Source organism: Rattus norvegicus, chromosome 13, assembly GCF_021556685.1.
Source record: "Rattus norvegicus strain SHRSP/BbbUtx chromosome 13, alternate assembly SHRSP_T2T, whole genome shotgun sequence".
NCBI lineage: Eukaryota > Metazoa > Chordata > Mammalia > Rodentia > Muridae > Rattus > Rattus norvegicus.
In genome coordinates this window covers 79608843-79627648 of record NC_141546.1, presented here as the reverse complement: position 1 = coordinate 79627648, position 18806 = coordinate 79608843, and the positions used below count along the sequence as shown (strand labels likewise).

The 18806-nt window shown below is 40.8% G+C and overlaps 1 long non-coding RNA gene and 1 other non-coding gene across 5 annotated transcripts in view; one reads left to right on the top strand and one right to left on the bottom strand.

The window, feature by feature from the left end:
- LOC148001735 (uncharacterized) overlaps positions 1–18806 on the bottom strand; it is a 226300-nt gene that overhangs the window by 73413 nt on the left and 134081 nt on the right. The window lies entirely within an intron of this gene.
- LOC120096446 (U6 spliceosomal RNA) lies at positions 14288–14393 on the top strand. The gene has a single exon (XR_015636444.1). It is a non-coding gene; the product is annotated as a U6 spliceosomal RNA (small nuclear RNA).

Sequence of the window (18806 nt, the reverse complement as noted above, 5' to 3'; positions counted from 1 at the left end):
CGAACAAGCCAGGAAGCAGGAACTGATACAGAGGCCATGGAGGGATGTTACTTACTGGCTTGCTGCCCCTTCCCTGATCAGCTTGCGCTCTTATAGAACCCAGGACCACCAGCCCAGGAATGGCACCCACAATGGGCTGGACCCTCTCCCCTTGACCACTAGCTGAGAAAATGCCTTATAGCTGGGTCTCATGGAGGCATTTCCTCAAGGGAGTCTCCTTTCTCTATGATAACTCCAGCTTGTGATAACACAAAACCAGCCAGCACAGCATCCTTCTTTTCTATCTGTCTACAACTTTCTCTTCCTTCAGAATCACATATAACCATGAATAGTTCACTTCTCCAAGATCATCTTTGTCAACCATAAAGGCATATCTAGCAAGGGTGGCATCTGCAATGCAATGGCCAAAGATAAGCCTCTTCACATTGCTCCTGCTTTTGAATGGCCTGATTTTTTAATGTATCCAGTCTGTGAAATAATTGCTTAGGGGCTGGGGTGATAGTAATGTGCTTATCTAGCAAGCATAAGGACCCGAGAGTTTCCTTCCCTAGAACTCACATGAAGGAGGGAGGGGGAAGCCTGACAGGGTGGCTCATGCTTCTCATTCCAGTGCTGGGGAGGCAGAGACAGGCAGACCCCTGGTGCTTACCACCAAGCCAGCCTGATCTCTTTGGTGAGCTCAAAGCCAAGGAGAGTCTCTGCCCCATAAAACAGAGTAGAAACAACTGAGGAACTACCATGAAGGTTGTCCTCTACTTTCCATGTGTATGTGTACAGACAGACAGACGGACGGACACACACACACACACACACACACACACACACACGCATGCGCGCGCGCGTGTATATTTTTAACGAGAGAAATCAAACAACCCATTTTCCCTCCTGTTCCAGTCTCCAGTGTCTGACAAGCTTTGTCTAATGTTGATCCTTGACTTGCAGATAAGTGCCTGCTTCAGTCTACTTAGCTCCCCATTGATGTCCCCACTGCTTGCTGCACTTGCTCTTCTTTGTGGGTCTCTTCTTTCTTGGAAACACCCCTTCTAAGAGAACTGGCACCACAGATTTCCTATGTGTGCATTTATTAGTCTCAATTTCAGGCTCTAGGGAGCTAGAGCCTAGCAATAACCCTCTATTCTATTCCCCATCGTGTCCAGCATGCTGCCCAAACCACATTTGTTGACAAAATCTGTTCCACTCCCTAAGGAGGGGAAGAGAAAGGTTGGGTGATAGGAAGTATTGGGTCCTGTGATAAGTTTACAGGTTAGGGCACTAGGTGTACCTATAATAGGAATTTCTTGAAAAACTACTTCCCTAAGAATAGCTTTGTATGACTTCTTCCATACAAGAGTGCCAAGCCCAGAACAAAAACCTCAGATCCACACAAATGTCATTGTACTCCCAGTGTTTTTGGTCTGAAATTAGGTAGCATGCTAGAAAGAGCGTAATAGTAGTATCCTATTCCAAATACACTGAGGACTTTCAGCAATGACTCTATACTCCAGGGAAAACACTACTAGGAATCGGAACCAGAAGAGCAGGTCTCCGTTTTCAGCCCCCACTGTCTTCCATAGACAAGATGTAATAGACAATAGACCATGCTTAGATACCTAACTTCTTCACTTGGACAAACGGGGTACTCAGAGGATCACATTAGCTGACAGTATTTGTGTGTTTGGAAAAACACATTGCTTTACAAACTGTAGACAACACCAGGAATTAAATCTTTCTACTAAATAATTTCCCCAAATGCATCCCACTTAATCGCTTAAACCTATTTTTATTCCTATTTCCCTAGGTTATGGCAAGGTCTCTAAATTCTCTTAAGTCCAATTAAATTAAGAGAGCCAGTTTTCATGACCAGTTTCATCATAGGTATTGTTCCTGCATTTATGCATGATTTCTTTGCAACTCAACCTTTACCTGTCCCATAACAGTATATGTAATGAATGAGGTAATGATGGCTTAGATTTGCATAGCAAATTTGCATAGCAGCTATAGTATATAAAACCATCTCTCCTCACCCGAGGCAACAAGTCCCACCTGCCCCATCAATCACTACCCTGGAATGTGAAACTCCAGGCGGGCTGCTGCTGAAACCGAAAAGAATTGGACACTGCAGTAATATATGAAGTAAATATGAAGACAACATGTGGCAGCCAACTGCCCCTCCTACCTTCCTCCCCATATTCATGGCTGTATAGCCAACAAATATGTTCCCAGGCAGAGAAGATGAAGCTGCCTCCAAAAGGCTACCCTAGAACAGTGTCTGCCTCCCAGGATCAGGCCTGTCATGTCCACATTCTACAGTGATGGGAGTTTTGGCGCTGAAGAGGCTGCTGAGAGATGCTGTGAGGAAGGAAATGGTGCCCTGGTGTCCAGCAGCTTATGGGGTGCTACTTGGCACTCTCTTCACAGGTCAATCTCTTCTAGATGATTCTTTAACTCCCTCAGATCACAGTGAACTTGTGCAATGCTTTGGTCCTTATTATCCTTTTAGAGAAGGGAGACCACCATGCCTAACACAGAGCCTGTAGAATATGCAGGCAGAAAGAATTCACTTAAAGTGATCTATTCAAATGGCCTTAAACAGCTCAGACCTGTTTCCAAGAGTCTAATTCATACCTGGATCTTGAAGAGAATCGGAATTTCTTATTGTTAAGTTATGTAACCCCTTCCAATCTCATCGTGCCTCAGGAATATTGATGACTCAGATACTTGCTTGCTAAATCTATGCGTGATAACAATTTTATTTTCATTTACTTTCTAGGTTGTTTATAAGCATTTACTGTGGGTGGCCATCATCCAGAAAGTCTTCTATTGGGGATGACATAGTCATCAGTGTTCAACTCTAGAGAGTAACTAACTGATGGAAATCGGGAGGGGAATGACACCAGCAAATGTTAAGAAGTCTATGAGTCTGCATTCGCGGTAAGCCATTGTGCTCCAGAGTCAGCCTAGGCTTTGTAACTTTGCCTTGCCATTTTCTGGCTTTATGATTTTGAGAAACATAGAAACTCTGAACCTTAATGTATTTATCTGTAAAATGAGGGTGTCACAGGTGCTCCCCTCATTAATAAAAGGACATAAGAGTCAATGCTTGGCTGATCCACAGAACTCAGAAAATACCAAGAAAGCTATTCAGTGGAGTGTGTTTGTTTTGTAACTTACCCATAAACATGTGCTTGTAAAGTGTCAGGCATTGAATTCAGCAAGAAGACATTAAAATATAAATAATCTCCAGTTTCAGCCTCTGGGTATCTTAGTATTTAGAGTGGTCAGTGAGGAGGTGAAGTCCTAAAGAGGCCAGTACAACACAGAATACAAAAACAATGCCCATACAGATATAAGAAATGAAAATCCACAATGATGGTCTAGCAGCTAATGTGGGCACAACCTACTCTGAAAATCTATCATAGAGGTCCAGTAGCTAATGTGGGCACAGCCCAGTCTGTGGCCATGGAGGAGTTTCCTGGATAAGTTGGGTCTAAAATACTTTGGAAGAGGTATGCGAGAACTAGATGGAAACAAGGATATAGTAGAGGTAAGGAGGGAAATGTATCACAACCTGGAGAATTTAAAGTATTTATCCAACTGCAGTTATGATATTGGTGGCAGGAAGAGAAGAAAGGTTTCATGTTCTATCATGAGAGCATATTCGAAGGTCATTGAATTTTCAAAGAGCTGCTAACACTACAAATTTCTCTTAGTCATAAGACCATATTGTAAATCTCTATGGTAACCACCAAAAGAATATTTAAAAGTGAATAATGAAGAAAAGTTACAAATAATAAAGATGTTTATTAACAGAAAAAAGAAGGAAGAATAAAAATAATCAAAGAAGCATTTAAAATAGAAAATGCATGTAGTAAGATGAGAAATTATACCCATTACACTAAATGTGCATAGATTAATACATGAATTAAAAATAAAATGTATCACACTGGATGGATGAAGCGTATACTATATTCTTTATGGAAAGCTTGTCTTAAATATAAAAGCCTAGAGAGGATGAAAGTGAATGGGTGAAAAATAATGATTTGAAATACTACTGACTGAGTAAAACCACTTAGGCTAGAATGATTTTGAGTAAAGTAGAGCTCATCCCCAAAGCATTTAAAACATGTGATAAGCAGCTTTAAGACATAGATACAGACATGTAGACATAGAGATGTGTCCATAAAGATATCTATATCTATAGTAGAATTACAACTATACATGTCTATATATATATCTAGATCTAGATGATATACTCTACAATATTAGTATTATATATACATATATATACAAAAATCTAATCAAATGTATTATACTTTGTGTTGGCTCATAAACAATGCCTAGGCAAATTCCAAATTGTAGTATTTCAAAGTATATATGTCAGACCATAGTGGATTTAGGTGAAAATAATAGCAGAAATAATTTTTAGACAGTTCTCAGATTTATAGGAATTCATTGGTACTCCCTCAAACAACCACTAGTTCAGAAAAGTAATTGCAACAAAAAATAGAATGTTTAAAAATAAATAAGTAGAAAGGCATAAAAATATAGCTATTTAGATAAAACCAAAATGGCACTCGCAGCTAAATGTAAGTACATGCCTTAAAGTGTGCACAATGAAAAATACTAAGAGCTGACACAGATAAGCTCTCATAAAGAGCAAACTGAAACAAACTATCATCAAATTAAACCTAAAGGGGAAGGGAAAGGATATAAAAGGAGTAACAATAGGAAGCTGAGTCTAGACAGAGTCTAGACAGAGACAGTCTAGACCTCTCTGGGGGGGTAGGTTCTAGATGGCAGGTGAGTAGCCACTCCCTTTAATTTTTATATTTCCCCAAAGTTGGAGAAAAGTCATTACTGATTGAGGGAGGGGGACCACATTACCCTCGGTTATTTCCTGTCTTGCTTATTTCTTGGATGGCCATGAAGTGAACACCTCCCTCTACCACATATCCCTGTCACCATGAACTGCTGTCTGAGCCTCGCTTTCTGCCATGCTATCCACACCATGACAGATTGAAACTCCCTGAAATCCTGGTCCCAAGCTTACTTTCAGCCACAAATTGATCCTCTTCAGTCCTAACTCTCACTCATTCACTCCCCATTTCTGTTGAACCCTGGGCAGTGCATCTCGTGGGGTTGCTCTGTTCTCTTTATTTGGAGAATTACTTTTGACTCTGATCTTGGGTGTCCTTCTTAGCTCCTCTATAATGGCTTTAACATGGCCGGCTTCTTCTGTGATTGAAACTGTAGGAAACGTCAGACATTCTTAGGCTTCTAGAGTCAGAATCTGGACTTGGACTAAGAAGTTGTTTTTAAAAAAAAATTAATAAAGCATTGCTCAAGACATTGAGTCCCCTGGAGATAAGAACTCAGCCTCTTCTGCAAACAAAGAACTCAATGAAAGCTAAGGCCTATGTGTAAATGTATTTTTGTTGAAGCTTTTCCATTGAGAACTAGGGAGGGCAAACTGCTTTAGATAAAATGAGAACTGACCTCAGCTGACCCAAAACTCTTGCCCAAAGGACAAAACAAAGCCCCAATCAAACTCTGATCTCAGGAAAAGTTCACAAAAAGGTCAGAAAGGGAGGGTAGGTGAGGGTGGAGACTGAGAAATAAAAACATTGGTATGATCTCTTCCTGACCAAGAGCTGCACTGCCAGACTGTCATAAGAAAGGCTGTGTGTGCAGACAGCCAAGCCCATCTGAAGCCAATAAAGACATCAACTCACTAGAATGTTCTACTTCATTCCTAAAGAAATGGTTCATTTGGACAGGTTCTTAGAGATTAAAACAGTTAAAGTCTCACACTCCTCTCCTAGTAATGTGTAGGCAGGGTCTGAAGAGTTATTGAGCATTCAAGTGTTGCAAAGATTTTTAAAAGAAGGATAACAAAAAGATAAGGCAGCTATTGTGTGGACCAGCTTCTTAGAGCTGCTAATATATGTTGACTGGACCTTAGTCAACATCTCTAAGAGCACAGCAAATGCACAGCCTGATCCCAAGAACTATGTGTGACTTTGATGTGCCATGAGAGAATACCAAGCAACATTAAAAATTAATCTGCATTGAGAAACCCATGTGTTCATAAAAATTGTTTAGTCTTGAGCTTTAAGTCTATGGCACGAAATTATAAATCACTATGTTGTGCCCCAAGCTTTACCTTAAAGGGTCATTAGGGAGAAAGGACTGAGTTGAATGGATTGACGTTTTGATTTAATGTGGCACAGATCATATTTTATTGGAGACTTGGGCAACCATTTGAAGGGAAGAAATAAACGACCTGGGCAAAGCATGCTTTGGGTAACAGTTATCAAACTTGTGCTTTAATCACTTAAACTACAACTTGCCTGAATAAGGTCAGTACATAAACAGTGAGCATGTCTGCAGCTCTCAGAGTTTTGGCTTTACCACTGTGCTCCTCTCCCATTGGACTATAAGCTTTTCAAGGCCATAGTCAACTCTTATCCATTTTTCTACCTACAATACATATGATGAATTGAAAAATGTGACCCCAACCAGAACAAAGAACAGGAAACTGGTCCAAAAGACAGAAGTCTTTCACTGGCTTGGCTAGTCTTTGTAGATGCTGGCTATTTTTTTTTTTTAACTTTTTGTCAACTTGACACAAGCTTGAATCATCTGAGAACAAAGACTGAAGTGGAAGTTTCTGGTGATGTCATGTGATGTAGATCCACAAGGTGTCTTGCTGAGGCAAGACTGGTGGGAGGACACATGCTGTTTGGAGAAAGTATAAACAAAATCCAATCGACAGTGATGGGGTGCTTATCTAACTAGCTTTGTATCAACTCTTCATCTCCGCTGATCTTTCACTTCTTTGAGAGAACTTGTCCTGACACTCATGTTGGTCCTGGTTGCTCCCACTGACTTGTGCAGATTTGGTGGAGACCTGGCTGTTTCTGCTGGATGGTGCTATCACTGCTGATTCATGTTTGGTGTCCTGACACTAGTGAACTGGAATGCTGGTATCCCAACAAACAGAGATTAGAATCACCCCCAAAGAACTACTACTTCTAAACAGGTTCACATCCTCTTGTCCTATTTGCCTTCTTTCCCCCCTACCTTTGGCTGGTGGGCAAGAATGGAGTTCAAAGTGTTTGAGAACCCTTAATAGAGTAGGTTTGAAAAAGCCAACCCTACAAAAAACCCTCAGTTAAGGAATTGCCTCCATCAGATTGGACTATGGGCAGGTCTGTGAAATATTTTTGTTATTGATTAATGGATGAAGGCCCCACACACTTTAGGTGGTGTTATCCCTAGGCAGGTGGTCCTGGATAAGTATGTAAGTAAACTGAGTGATCTAGGGAGAGCAAGCCAGTAACTAGCCTTCCTCCATGGTTTTTATCTCTGTCTCTAGCTTGAGCTCCTGCCTTGACTTTCCTCAGTGATGGGCTGTGTTCAGGACACATAAGCTAAATATACTCCTTCCTACCTGAGTTGATTTGATCATGGTGTTTATCATAGCAATTAGAAAGTGAACTAGAACAGATTGAATGACGTAGGAGAAGAGATGAAGACATTTGATACTCTGGTTAGGGAAGAAATTAAATAGATAGTACAGATATCTCAAATACTTATAGTCCCTACTTTTTTTTATCCCACTAGCTACACAAACAATCATGTTTTTCATATATGGATATGAAAGACAGCAGTAGATAGACACATTGACCGCTTATCCTGTACTGTTTTACAGAGAGCAGAGGAGAAAAGTTAATTCAACACTAAATATATGTTGAGCGCTGTTTTTTTTGGCCAGGAATTATACATTATAGTAAGATTTGCCTCAGCCCTTGAAAAGATTGTGGTCTGATAAATAGGGAAATACACACATTGGTACACCCCAGGTGCTGCAGACATGCCCACAGAGAAACGTGAGTCTACAAGGAGAGATTCAGGAAGAACTATAGAGGAGACTCCGAGGCAGCTAAACCCAAGCACAAGATGGAATTGGCATCCTATGAGAGCTGTACTCTGCTTTCAAAATTCTGCCTGTTACTGCACCCTCTGGAGAGTACAGGGCACTCTCACACATGTAATAAGAAAGAATCTTAATCACCTCCCAGAGGCCGCACCTCTCAATGATATTCTACAGGGTTTACTTCAACATGAATTTACAGGGGAAACAAAGCATTCAAAACAGTAGCAAGTTTTGGGCCTGTGATTCCAGGGCAAGGGAGAGACAGAGAGAGAGACAGGGAGAGGGACAGAGAGAGAGAGAGAGAGAGAGAGAGAGAGAGAGAGAGAGAGAGAGAGAGAGAGAGAGAGAGAGAGAGAGAGAGATATCTGTAATTTTGGTCTCATTTAATCATAATAAACTTTAGAAGAATGATTTTACCACTTTTACTGAGTTGCAGAGAATTTAACTCATTTTCTCATGAACATTACTTTTAATATTAAATGTTAAGATTTTATATATAAATTAATTTCACTAAGTGAATACCACTGGAGGAGTCACTTTACAATCAAGAAAATTAAGGCCCCAGAAAGTAGGGGGAAGAATGAAACAGCTGATAATGTCATATTTAGAATTTAAATTACAAACCTATGACCAGCCATCTTAGTTAGGGTTTCTATTGCTGCGATAAAATACTGTGGCCAAAAGCAGCTTGGGGAGGGAAGGGTTTATTTCAGTTGGTACCAGGGAAGTCCATGCAGGAACTCAAAGTAGGAACCTGGAGTCAGGAATTGATAAAAAGCCATGGCGAGGCGCTGCTTACTGACTTGCTCTTCATGGTCTCCTCAACCTGCTTTCTTACACAACCAAGAACCACCTTCCCAGGATTGGCATCGCTCTCAGTGACCTGGACCCAGGAATACTCATCATTAATCAAGAAAATGCTCCATGGGTTTTCCTACAGGTCCATGTTCTGAAGGAATTTCCTCAGTTGAGGTATTCTTCTCTCAAGTTGACAAAAAATCAACCAGGACACCGGTCACTGGCCCAGCCTGAAATATCTGACTTAGTCTGACTCTTAAAAACTATGTTCCTTTCTACCCAGCACATCTGTGGCTGGACAAACACTCTGCTTATATAATCACAGCAACGTATTTAACGTAAGGAATAACCTCTTAAGAAAAAGAAATGCCCCAAAGGGAATAGATTGTAAGTAGCCATCCATTTCCTTGGATGTAGCATTGTGGAGGTAACGTAGCAGTTACAAAAGCCATTATAGATAGACATTAACATGTTGAGCTAAATTACTACTATGGGGTTGAAATCCACAAGTCCCCAAAACAATAATAGAACAAGTTTCAGTTTGACATTTTCCCATATGATTTCTATAAAAAAAAATCAATTTGGAATCTTTGTTATTTCCAAATATTGCCATAAGGCAATATATTTAGTCTTAATCCTTGATTCTCATTTTGTTCACATGCTGATGATCTAAAGCTCTATAGCTCTGTAGCTTGCAGCAGGCGTCGTGGCCTCAGAAAGCAGTTAGTGTAGGCATGGGTACACATTGTCACTTTGACAAGGACATATCAAAGTCAATCTGTTGAACGACAGGGAAGGCTTTTCTCACTCCTAAAACAAGATACAAGTCTAGCAGCTTCATTTCCTGCCTCTGAACATTGTAACTGCTTAAGACATGTGCAAGAAGGATGCTACTTAGTGCCATTGTATGAAGTGGAATTACTGTCATTGAGAGCAGAAAAGGGGATGGACAGTAGAGTCATGGTGACCTCACTGGGGCACTAAAGTAACCAGCTTTGGAAGTTCTCATTTCAGCTTCCTCTCAAGGAAGAAGCAGACAGTCTTGTTCGCTTGCTGTTTGTCTGTTTATGCCACTTGTCTTTAGTTTGTCTAGGAAACTATGAAATAAAAAATTAGAGAAAATAGTTTATAAATCAAAATTATTTTTATGATCATTGGACTTTCTGAAAAACAGAGATCTGGGAAAAAGATAGCCCTAGATTTCAAACTCATGTCTTCATTGAGCCAATTCAGACATCTTGAAAAACAATATTTAACCTCTGTGGGACTCAGGCCTTAAAGTTTAAAAGTAAATGCTACAATAGTATTTTTGCAAAGTAGTATGAAATGTGATTATGTACATTTGGTGCATACTGGACATTAATAATAACTACTCATTCTGTCTATTGATTTGTTGTTCTTCTGCAAAAACAAATGATACAAGAAAACTTAGCTCACCTGGTCCGCAGATGTACTAACAGAGACAGTTAATAAACTCATCCAACATGTTATACACCTTGAGTCTGTCTAGAAATTGAAATGGAGTGAGTGAATTGATCAGGGAATAGAAAGAAGGTGCTGCTTCTTGAAGAGGGGGTTGGGAGGTACCAGTGCAAACACGGATGTTGAAAGATGCGCAAACACAGTGGGCAAGGGGGTCCCACAGCAGCCTGTATCTTCTTTGGTATTCTTCCAGCTGTTAAGTGTTCTTGAAACTAGAAAACAGAAGTACAAACCATGCTATAGATAACTAGATATCACAACCAGTAATCTAGATGAACCTAGGTAAAGTTTTGTTGTTGTTTTAGTGGGGAAAAAGGGGTGGAGAGAGTCATAGACAGAGAGAAAGAAAGAGAAAGACAGACACACATATAGGGAGGGGAAACCAGGTAGGGAGGGAGGGAGAAAGAGACTCACTGTACAACCATATGATATGAGTCTGGATTCACCATGGAGCCCAGATTAGCTTCACATTTGTAGTTACCTCCCCACCTCAGCCAACCAGGCACTGGGATTATAGTTGTGTGAACCACTGTGCCTGACTGCTTTACCCTCCTACTAGGTCTCTTTGGCGCTGCCATTCTCTTATTAAATGTGACTGTGCTCTTAGACATTTGATAATATTCAACAGTTCTTCAGAACTCCAAGTTCTTCCACATTTCATTTTATCAGTTCCACTTAAAATATTAAGTTGATACCTTTAACTTTGCTCTTAAACTAGGGCCAAGTCAGCTTTTCTCCAAAGAGTGCTGGCCGTATGATTCTACTGTCTGAATGCCAGGAGGTACACTGAGCAGAGAGTTCTAGCTTCAGATAAGCAGTTGAGAATGTATGACTGTTCCTACCTGTTTTGTAGCTGACTTGCCTTTGCAGCAAGAGTGCTGAAGTGTGTGCTCTGAGTTTACCTGGCCCCTCTTTGTGGCCACTTAATCTCATTAATGTTTTCAGGCTATGCCTAGTAAATGTTTTCCCACGAAGCTACCATATTGCATGTGTTTCTCCCTCTGCCTATTTCTGCTGTAGTTAGACAATCTAACAGAGATCACCAAACTCATTTCCAATTCATTGTGGTATAGCTTTCTGGGCTACCTTGTAGAGGTAAACCACTTGACCGACTCCTCGAGAATGTAATATGTGATAAATTGACCTCCAGGAGCAACCCTGTGCATAACTTCTCTCTTCCCTCATCTCCGAGTAGAGCCAAAAGATCTATTGGAGGACAAATCTGGGGGCCTCAGATTTGTGGGTGCACACAATGGGGGCCACCTATTTACCTTATACCTTCAGATCCCATCCTTCCCAGTCCTCAACTCTGCCAACTTCTACTGAAGCAGGGCACAAAGGAAGAATATCTTATTATTATGTTAGGTTATTGAAATTTGGGGCTGAGTTAGTGCTAAGTTTTGGCCTACTCTAACTGTGCCCTCAATTCTAAAGCACCTCTTTAAAGCAAAGTGACATTTTATCTTCAAATACTAAAGCAGATTAGAGGCCCTGTTAGATTACTTGATTTTCATCCCTTCACACTCCCCAAAACAGTCACAGCAATGATCTATTTTAAAGAATGCTAAAAATAATCCAGCTGAGGGTGATGGTAGAGACTAGTGAGTCCAGCACTTGGGAGGCAGAGGCGGGAGAAAAGTTGAGTCTGGGTGAGGCCAGCCTGGCTGGAGAGCAAGTTACAGAGCAGCAAGAAAGACAGATCTGAATTTGCCTTTTATATGAAGCCCACTCCTGAGATAACTTAACTATATCCCCAGAAAACAGCCTTAATCCATGCTAGAGGCCAGAGTACCCATGACCTTTGCTCCCTTTTAAATTCCAGCCTCCAGCAATGTGTTAACATTGGAGAGCTGACACATCAACTTTCAAACTATCCTTTTTTATAGCTCAACCACGTATTGCAAATAGAATAAGCAAACTAAACTAATTTAATTTTTGAAATATTAACAAGGATAGATATTGCATGGATGTTGGTTACAACTAATGATATTTCACAAGGAAGTAAGTTAACAGCTGCCCATTATTTTCAAGTAAACAACACAACTTCATAACTATAAGAGCCTTTGGGTGAGAAGCTGAGCTCAAGAATTCTAAGATTTTAAGATGAAAGGGAACACTTGTCATTGGTCGTTGAACTCTTTGAGACAACATCTAGTTCATCTTTACACCCTAGAGTCTAACCTTGAGTCTCATAGTTAGAAATTACATGATTTTGGCCAGATTCATTGAATGTGCATTGGAAAACCCTGGGGGGAAATCCTTCAGAATCCTTCAGAAGTGGTTAATATACAGTGAGGAGGTAAAGTAAGGTAAGTCCCTAGAATTTCAAGTCAACACATTGTGTTAAGAAGATGTTAAGATGGGTACTTTTTTAATAAGGAAAATAAGTGAAATCAAACCTTAAAATTCATTTAATACTCGGTGTGCTTATTTCCGCCCAAATTGGGGTAAAATGAAATAAATTACAAGGCATTAGTAAGAGATGTTATATCTCAGAGAAATGTTGCCTTAGAAAAAATGAAGTTAGCTGAATCAAACACTCACATTTCTTCTATGAAACTGTATTTAAAATAGAGAGGAAGGAAGAAGGGGACATATGAGCCCAGGTCTACACAGGTTCTGGGATGCTCTGATACAGACTTACGAGAAGAGCTAAGCCTGCAGTGACCAAAACAGGTGAGAAAGATTGACAAGGCCCTTCTGTGATGAGGACCCTCCCTTATTTCAAATGTCACCAAAAGGTGACATCAGCTCCTCTTGTGTCAGTTAGGAAATTAATTCACAAATCACATAGTGAATTTGGAAGTTATGTTGGGAAGAAATGACAATAAGAGCTAGCATCAATTCCCCAGAACTCGAATCAATAGTGCCCAATCTTGTTCCGTCTCAGAGCCTAGAAACCAAGGAACTAGAGTTTAACCCAGTTGTAGGCGCCATTGTTCATTAAACAGAATGCTCCTAGATTACCACGCTTTACATGTCTTTTTAATAAGATAGTAAAATTCTAAGCAGTAAAACAGCATCTCTGCTTTAAATAGAGAATTCAGGGGAGATGGAATCTTGGGGGAGCAGTACACTCCAGGCACTGTATCAGGTATGGTCCTGGAATTTATTGGTGAGTTACTGGAAGACAGGGCTATTTTGTTCATTTGTCTCTGTGTCCTCTGTAACACCCAATGTGTGGGGGATGTTCAAACCTAGTATTATTGAGCTTCACTGAAGCAAAACACCATATCTACCAAGCTTTTACCTGTACCCCACCCAAAATTATGACACCCCACTGGGCTTCATCAAAATAGAAAGTAGTGAGCAGAAGCCCACTGCAGTAGAACTGTCCACCTTTATCTGCAGGGGATATTTTCCAAGACTCCTAATAGATGTCTGATACCACAGATGGTGCCTAGTCCTATGTACTATGTTCTTTTCTATTGGTTAAGATTCATTAATATCTCTTTTGCATATATGCTTGTGATAGATAAATTTAGGAATTAGTTGTAATATGTGATAATAAAATATAACAATAATAACAGTTTATTATACTATTATATAATAACAGTATATTACAAAGTATTATTTATTTTTTCTCTCTATTAATAACTTTTACTGAAGATTTTTGTAACAATAGGATAAGAATTTCTTTCCTTATTAAGTTGAAAATGTCTATTCTTTTGATTCAAAGATCTATGTTCTGACTTCTTTTTCTCATGTCCAAATGACCAACATCACTTATCTTGTACTTTGTGGTCATTAAGCAAAGGCTACTAGACCACAAACCCCGAGATGCTAAGACATCTGAGAACTGAGATGGCTGAGTGACTGGTGGTATATACAGCACAGGTAGCATAGAAAGAGGCATGAGAGAATGAAATAGGGCAGCATCTGATCTCATCTTCCTACTCAGAATGGCAGGCAATTGTTTATTGTAGAAGTAGTTTCACTTAATATTTCTGAAACGGAATATATGATGGTAACTTCAACCTTATAAAATGAAATATAGATAAATTTGGAATAATGAACTCATAATTTGCCATCAGGGATGGAGAAATAATATTGGCATTATGAAATCTTGTGCTCGCTTCGGCAGCACATATACTAAAATTGGAACGATACAGAGAAGATTATCGTGGCCCCTGCACAAGGATGACACGCAAATTCATGAAGCTTCCATATTTTTGATATTAGCCCAAATGCTTGAATTACCCTAGATGCACAGAACACATGAAACTCAAGAAGGGTGAACAAAATGCGAACGCTTCACTCCTTCTTTAAAAGGGGAATAAGAATACCCTTGGGAGGGAATAGGGAGGCAAAGTTTAGAAGAGAGGCAGAAGGACACCCATTCAGAGCCTGCCCCACATGTGGCCCATATATATACAGCCATCAAACTAGATGAGATGGATGAAGCAAAGAAGGGCAGGCTGACAGGAACTGGATGTAGATCTCTCCTGAGAGGCACAGCCAGAATACAGCAAATACAGAGGCGAATGCCAGCAGCAAACCACTGAACTGAGAATAGGACCCCCGTTGAAGGAATCAGAGAAAGGACTGGAAGAGCTTGAAGGGGCTTGAGATCCCATATGAACAACAACGCCAACCAACCAGAGCTTCCAGGGACTAAGCCACTACCTAAAGTCTATACATGGACTGACCCTGGACTCCAACTGCATACGTAGCAATGAATAGCCTGGTAAGAGCACCAGTGGAAGGGGAAGCTCTTGGTCCTGCCAAGACTGAACCCCCAGTGAACATGATTGTTGGGGGGAGGGCGGTCTTGGGGGAGGATGGGGAAGAGAACACCCATAGAGAAGGGGAGGGATTAGGGGATGTTGGCCTGGAAACCGGGAAGGGGAATAACAATTGAAATTTAAATAAGAAATACTCAAGTTAATAAAGATGAAAAAAGAAAAAAAGAAAATAAATCCTTAGGAAGATTGGTTCTTGATAGGATATTTCAGTGTATAATAGATAGGTCCAGAAGAACTCAGAAGTCTTGTTCACTGATTCTTATTGATTTAGATGAGGTGGCTCTAAATGCAAACTCTAGCCACTCTTAGGAATCTATAAAACGCAGATAGCCACATATTTTAATTTTTTTAAATAATTTAATTTATCATATGTGTGTGCATGCGTACATTTGCATAGGTGCCCAAAGAGGTCTTTAGATCCCCTTGAACTTAAGTCAAGGTGGTTTCGAGATGCCTGATATGGGCTCTCTGAACTAAACTGCAAGAGAAACAAGCAGTTGTAGCTGCTGAGCCATGTCTCCAGCCCCTATTTCAATGTGTTTTTTTAAAGACAATCATGCTTTAAACACTGAATCTTAAGCATCATTTGATGGTAGACAAGGGTAGAAATGGTAGAAAATAAGCCAATTTTATCAAACCACTGCAAGAAAGATAGCTGGGAGATATTTAGTTCCCGGAACATTGGGACCTCAATGAAGAACCAGTAATGTGCAACAGATAAAGAAGTATGCAGAAAGTTGACCTGGGAGATTACAGTCTGTCCTGAGAACTCATGTGTTAAGGGGCCCAAGTAAGCTGAGCTGGACAGCACATTGGCATAAAGGTACTCTAGAGGAAGCCAGGACCAGTCTCCAAGTCTGGTCCTAAACTGTGTCTCATTGCAAGTTGGACGAGTAGGGTTAGGAAAACCTCAAGCCAATGAAAAGTGTTTAAATTTGTAAAAGAAAAAAAAAAGAGAAAATTTTATTCTATAAAAAGTATTTAAGTATCATATATACAGGTGTATATATATACAGGTATTAGAAAATGCCATTGTCTAGACACATACCCCAATTTTTACCGTGGTTGGGCAACAACCTTGATTCTCTGGAGAAAGTGGTATAAGGCCATACATTTTGATTTCTCGCCCAGGAGTGTACTATCTACGTGTTCTACATGTGTGTATTGAGTGACTCAATCAATGACTCACCTATTCTTTTCCCCATACTTAGCTTTCATGTGTTTTCCTGAAGTACTGTATTGGTCAACTTTCCCTTTTTGCAATAAAGAAAGAAAGGAAGGAAGGAAGAAAGGAAGGAAGAAGAAAGAGAGGAGGGAAGAAAGGAGGGGGGATTATGCATAGAGAGATTTATTGGTGATCATGGTTTCATAAGTTTCTATCAGTCATCCCTTGTCCCATTGCTTTATGGCCTGTGGTGACACTAACACCACAGTGGGGAGAGTATGATGGAGCCACATTGCCTACTTCTTGGTGGCCAGGAAGTAAAAAGAAGAAAAGGAAGCAAGACCAAGATGTTAACACTTCTTCAAAGGCATGACCCCAATGACCTAGGACCTTCCCACTAGACCCCACCTCTTCAAGTTTTCACCTCTTCTTTTTTAAAACTCTTAACAGTGCCATGGGTGGCCAAGCTTCTAATGCCTTTGAGAAGCAAAAAATACAAGCTAGAGCAGGTGGGATAGGAGAATCCAAGGCCTGATGAGTGTGTAGCTTGCTCAGCTACTCAGTTTAAATCCCACCCTACTCCCTTGATGGAGAGTGACAAATATCACTTTCCTTGCTTCATTTGAAGCAGGTATTTTAGGATTGATTGGAGAAATGATTCTAAGATGACATAATGCCCAGTGACCCTATTCCTTACTCTTCCTGGATATGCTGGGACCCTGAGAACAAGATGACACATCATTCCTTGGTTATATTACCTTATATGGCAGATAAACTTACTGATGTCATCAGGATCGCATCTAATGCTAGACCAATGGTCCTCAATCTTCCTAATGCTGTGACCCTTTTTTTTTTTTTTATTAACTTGAGTATTTCTTACATACATTTCGAGTGTTATTCCCTTTCCTGGTTTCCGGGCAAACATCCCCCTCCCCGCTCCCCTTCTTTATGGGTGTTCCCCTCCCCATCCTCTCTCCCTTGCCGCCCTCCCCCCAACAATCTAGTTCACTGGAGGTTCAGACTTAGCAGGACCCAGGGCTTCCCCTTCCACTGGTTGCTACCTATGAGGTCAGAGTCCAGGGTCAGTCCATGTATAGTCTTTAGGTAGTGGCGTAGTCCCTGGAAGCTCTGGTTGCTTGGCATTGTTGTTCATAAGGGGTCTCGAGCCCCTTCAAGCTCTTCCAGTTCTTTCTCTGATTCCTTCAACGGGGGTCCTATTCTCAGTTCAGTGGTTTGCTGCTGGCATACGCCTCTGTGTTTGCTATATTCTGGCTGTGTCTCTCAGGAGAGATCTACATCCGGCTCCTGTCGGCCTGCACTTCTTTGCTTCATCCATCTTGTCTAATTGGATGGCTGTATATGTATGGGCCACATGTGGGGCAGGCTCTGAATGGGTGTTCCTTCTGTGTCTGTTTTAATCCTTGCCTCTCTATTCCCTGCCAAGGGTATTCTTGTTCCCCTTTTAAAGAAGGAGTGAAGCATTCACATTTTGATCATCCGTCTTGAGTTTCATTTGTTCTAGGCATCTAGGGTAATTCAAGCATTTGGGCTAATAGCCACTTATCAATGACTGCATACCATGTGTGTTTTTCTGTGATTGGGTTACCTCACTCAGGATGATATTTTCCAGTTCCAACCATTTGCCTACAAATTTCATAAAGTCATTGTTTTTGATAGCTGAGTAATATTCCATTGTGTAGATGTACCACATTTTCTATATCCATTCCTCTGTTGAAGGGCATCTGGGTTCTTTCCAGCTTCTGGCTATTATAAATAAGGCTGCGATGAACATAGTGGAGCACGTGTCTTTTTTATATGTTGGGGCATCTTTTGGGTATATGCCCAGGAGAGGTATAGCTGGATCTCAGGCAGTTCAATGTCCAATTTTCTGAGGAACCTCCAGACTGATTTCCAGAATGGTTGTACCAGTCTGCAATCCCACCAACAATGGAGGAGTGTTCCTCTTTCTCTGCATCCTCGCCAGCATCTGCTGTCACCTGAGTTTTTGATCTTAGCCATTCTCACTGGTGTGAGGTGAAATCTCAGGGTTGTTTTGATTTGCATTTCCCTTATGACTAAAGATGTTGAACATTTCTTTAGGTGTTTCTCAGCCATTCGGCATTCCTCAGCTGTGAATTCTTTGTTTAGCTCTGAACCCCATTTTTTTATTAACTTGAGTATTTCTTATATACATTTCCAGTGTTATTCCTTTTCCTGGTTTCCAGGCAAACATCCCCCTCCCCGCTCCCCTTCTTTATGGGTGTTCCCCTCCCCATCCTCTCTCCCTTGCCGCCCTCCCCCCAACAATCTAGTTCACTGGGGGTTCAGTCTTAGCAGGACCCAGGGCTTCCCCTTCCACTGGTTGCTACCTATGAGGTCAGAGTCCAGGGTCAGTCCATGTATAGTCTTTAGGTAGTGGCTTAGTCCCTGGAAGCTCTGGTTGCTTGGCATTCTTGTACATATGGGGTCTCGAGCCCCTTCAAGCTCTTCCAGTTCTTTCTCTGATCATCCTGAGTGAGGTAACCCAATCACAGAAAAACACACATGGTATGCAGTCATTGATAAGTGGCTATTAGCCCAAATGCTTGAATTACCCTAGATGCCTAGAACAAATGAAACTCAAGATGAACCCCATTTTTAATAGGGTTATTTGTCTCCCTGCAGTCTAACTTCTTGA